Source organism: Sapajus apella, unplaced genomic scaffold (genome assembly GCF_009761245.1).
Source record: "Sapajus apella isolate SASKATOON/1434 unplaced genomic scaffold, GSC_monkey_1.0 scaffold8309, whole genome shotgun sequence".
Taxonomy (NCBI): domain Eukaryota; kingdom Metazoa; phylum Chordata; class Mammalia; order Primates; family Cebidae; genus Sapajus; species Sapajus apella.
Window position 1 is genome coordinate 1 of NW_022445230.1, and position 2,896 is coordinate 2,896.

The window sequence follows — 2,896 nt, forward strand, 5'->3', positions numbered from 1 at the left end:
CCTGTGTCTCCTGGTGAAACCTCATTCATTGCCTACGGGCACTGAGGTCATCCAGGCCAGCAGTCACCCATGGCAGGGGTGCCAGGTACTGAGAGACTCAGGGCTCCTGCTTCCCTCCTGGGACTGTGCGAAAGATCCCTCCCACGAGCTCCTGCCCTGCTCCATCCTCTCTCCAGGGGGAGGGGCCTGGGCAACCTGGCTGAGGGAGAGGAGGTCACTCCCTGTGCTCCAGCCCAACCCCGCTTCCTCCCACCCCCAGAACTCAACTTTGGGGCCATGACTCTCAACAGCACGGATGCCACCAGTGAGCGTGACTTTGTGGGTGAGTCTTGAGGAGCCAGTCCCCTGTCCTGTGCCTCACTTTTGTCCCCTAGCCGAGCTTCTCTCTAGTCTCCTCCTACCCCTGTATGATCAGGCTGGTTGTGGTGATGGCTGCACACTGCATGCAAACTTTAAATGAGTAAATTGGTTGGGGCACGGTGGTGTAATTCTAGCACTGGCCAACATGGTGAATCCCTGTCTCTACTAAGAATACAAAATTTAGCTGGGTGTGGTGGCGGGTGCCTGTAATCCCTGCTACTCAGGAAGTTGAGGCAGGAGAATCACTTGATTCCGGGAGGCCAAGGCTACAGTGAGCCAAGATTGAGCCACTGCACTCCAGCCTGGGCAACAAGAACAAAACTCCATCTCAAAAAAACTAAATAAATAAAAAATAAAATAAAATAAAATAAATAAATGAGTAAATTGTATGTGAATGGTATCTCACCAGAGGCCAGGAGGTGGCAGCCCGGGGCTTACCTGTAGGCATATGGTCTGAAACTCGGGCTCAAGCCATCTTCTGCCTTGTCCTTCCAAGTGCTGGGATTACAAATGTGAGCCACTGCACCTAGCCTGTTTTTTGTTGTTGTTTTAAATAAACCAGCTTTTATTACCTGCAGGTGTGACGTCCTCAGCCATCCTGCTGAGATGGGTCATGCACAGCAAAGCCCAGAACAGGAGCTTGGCTGGAAGGGAGAAAAGGTTTCAGACCTCCTCCCACCCCCTGTATGCCCAGGCTGGGTGGGGACAGGAGAGGCCTGGTGACTGGGAACCTTTTCTCCTCCCAGCCAAGTTCCCGTATTGGGCTTCGCTGTGCATGACCCATCTCAGCAGGATGGCCAAGGACCTCATCCTCTAGGGCACCAAGGAATTCAGCTTCGTGCAGCTCTCGGATGCCTACAGGTAAGCCCTGAGCTGAGAAGCCCTGAGCTGCCACCTCCTGCCCCTCCTGGCCTCTGTATTCCCCACCCACCACTTGCAGCTTCCCTCCTCTCCGCCCCACCTCTCTGCCGGATCTGGCCAGTGCCCTGCTGGACCAGCCAAGGTTCCAGCCCCTTCAGTGTCCACACCTCTGTCCCCAGCACCGCAGCAGCCTGATGCCCCAGAAGAAAAACCCTGACAGCTTGGAGCTGATCCAGAGCAAGGTGAGGCATGTGTTTGCGCGGGTGAGCAGGGCAGGGAGAGGGGCGGGCCCTCTGTGCAGATGGGGGGTGGTGGCCAGGGGGCAAGATCCCAGGTCCAGCCCCTGTCCCTCCCTCTTCCCACAGTGTGCTGGGCTCCTCATGACCCTCAAGAAACTTCCAGCACCTACAACAAAGACTTACAGGTGTGAGGCTGGGGTAGTGGCCAGTGGAGGCCCGCTGCCTACATACCACATGCCAGTTCTCGGGGCTCTGGCACACCCAGGCAGGGGTCCCCCAGGATTGCCATACATCCTCCCATCCGTGGCTGCCCTTGGAGCTCTCTGCCCTTCCTTTCTTGGGGTGCTGAGTGTTCTTCCCATGGAAGGCAGTGAGGATGCCTCAGTGGGGGTGGGGCTGTGGGGACCCTGGGTGCCAGGGGGCTGCTAGGCCCTCACCTGCTGCCATGTGCCTCCCAGGACAAGGAAGCTGTGTTTGATGTGTCAGATACTGTGAGTGCCGTGTTCCAGGTGGCCACTGGCGTCATCTGTATGCTGCAGGCAAGACACCACCCACCTGCCTCTCCTCCCCTAAGTCCCAGACACTGGAGTGGGCATGCCAGGAGGGTGGCCTTGGGAGGAGGTGAGGCGGGGCTGGAGGACCTGGGGCAGGGAAAGGAGAGGTGTGTTCGCTCCTGCTCCCGGGGAACAGGGAAGAGACAGAAACTGCTGCCACACAATGGAAGTAGATGAGACTCAAGGGGCCTGAGGCTCATCAACAGAACCCTTTTAAAAAGGAAAATTTATACAAAAGTCCAGTATGGTGGCTCATGCCTGGAATCCCACACTTTGGGTGCCGAAGCAGGTGGAGCACTTGAGGCCAGGGATTTGAGACCAGCCTGGCCAACATGGTATAACCATATCTCTACTAAAAATACAAAAATTAGCCGCGCATGGTGGCCCACACCTGTAATCCCAGCTACTCAGGAGGCTGAGGCAAGAGAATTGCTTGAACCTGGGAGATGGAGGTTGCAGTGAGCCAAGATCATGCCACTGCACTCCAGCCTGGACGACAGTGAAACTCCCTCTTCAACTAGGTAAATAAATTAAATATCTAAAAAAATTATTTTTTACAGACAAGGTCTCTCTCTGTCACCAGGCTGGAGTGCAGTGGTGCAGTCGTAGCTCACTGCAGCCTTGAACTCCTGGGTTCAAGTGATCCTCCCACTTCAGTCTCCAGAGTATCTGGGCCTACAGGCGTGCACCACCACACCTGGCTAATTGTTTTATTTTTGTAGAGACAAGGTCTCCCTATGTTGCCTAGGCTGGTCACAAACTCCTGGCCCCAAGCCATCCTTCCACCTTCATCTCCCAAAGTGCGGGGATTACATGAGCTACTTTCCCTGGCCGGCTTCTTTTAAAATCAATTATTATGGGAAATTTCTGAATATAACAGCT

At 54.9% G+C, this 2,896-nt stretch overlaps 1 long non-coding RNA gene across 1 annotated transcript; it reads left to right on the plus strand.

Annotated features, from left to right (window-relative positions):
- The first annotated feature begins 1,112 nt into the window (after positions 1-1,112).
- Positions 1,113-2,283, plus strand: LOC116548229. Its single transcript, XR_004267358.1, has 3 exons — positions 1,113-1,221; positions 1,401-1,484; positions 1,587-2,283. It is a non-coding gene; the product is annotated as an uncharacterized LOC116548229 (long non-coding RNA).
- The last annotated feature ends 613 nt before the right edge of the window (positions 2,284-2,896 follow it).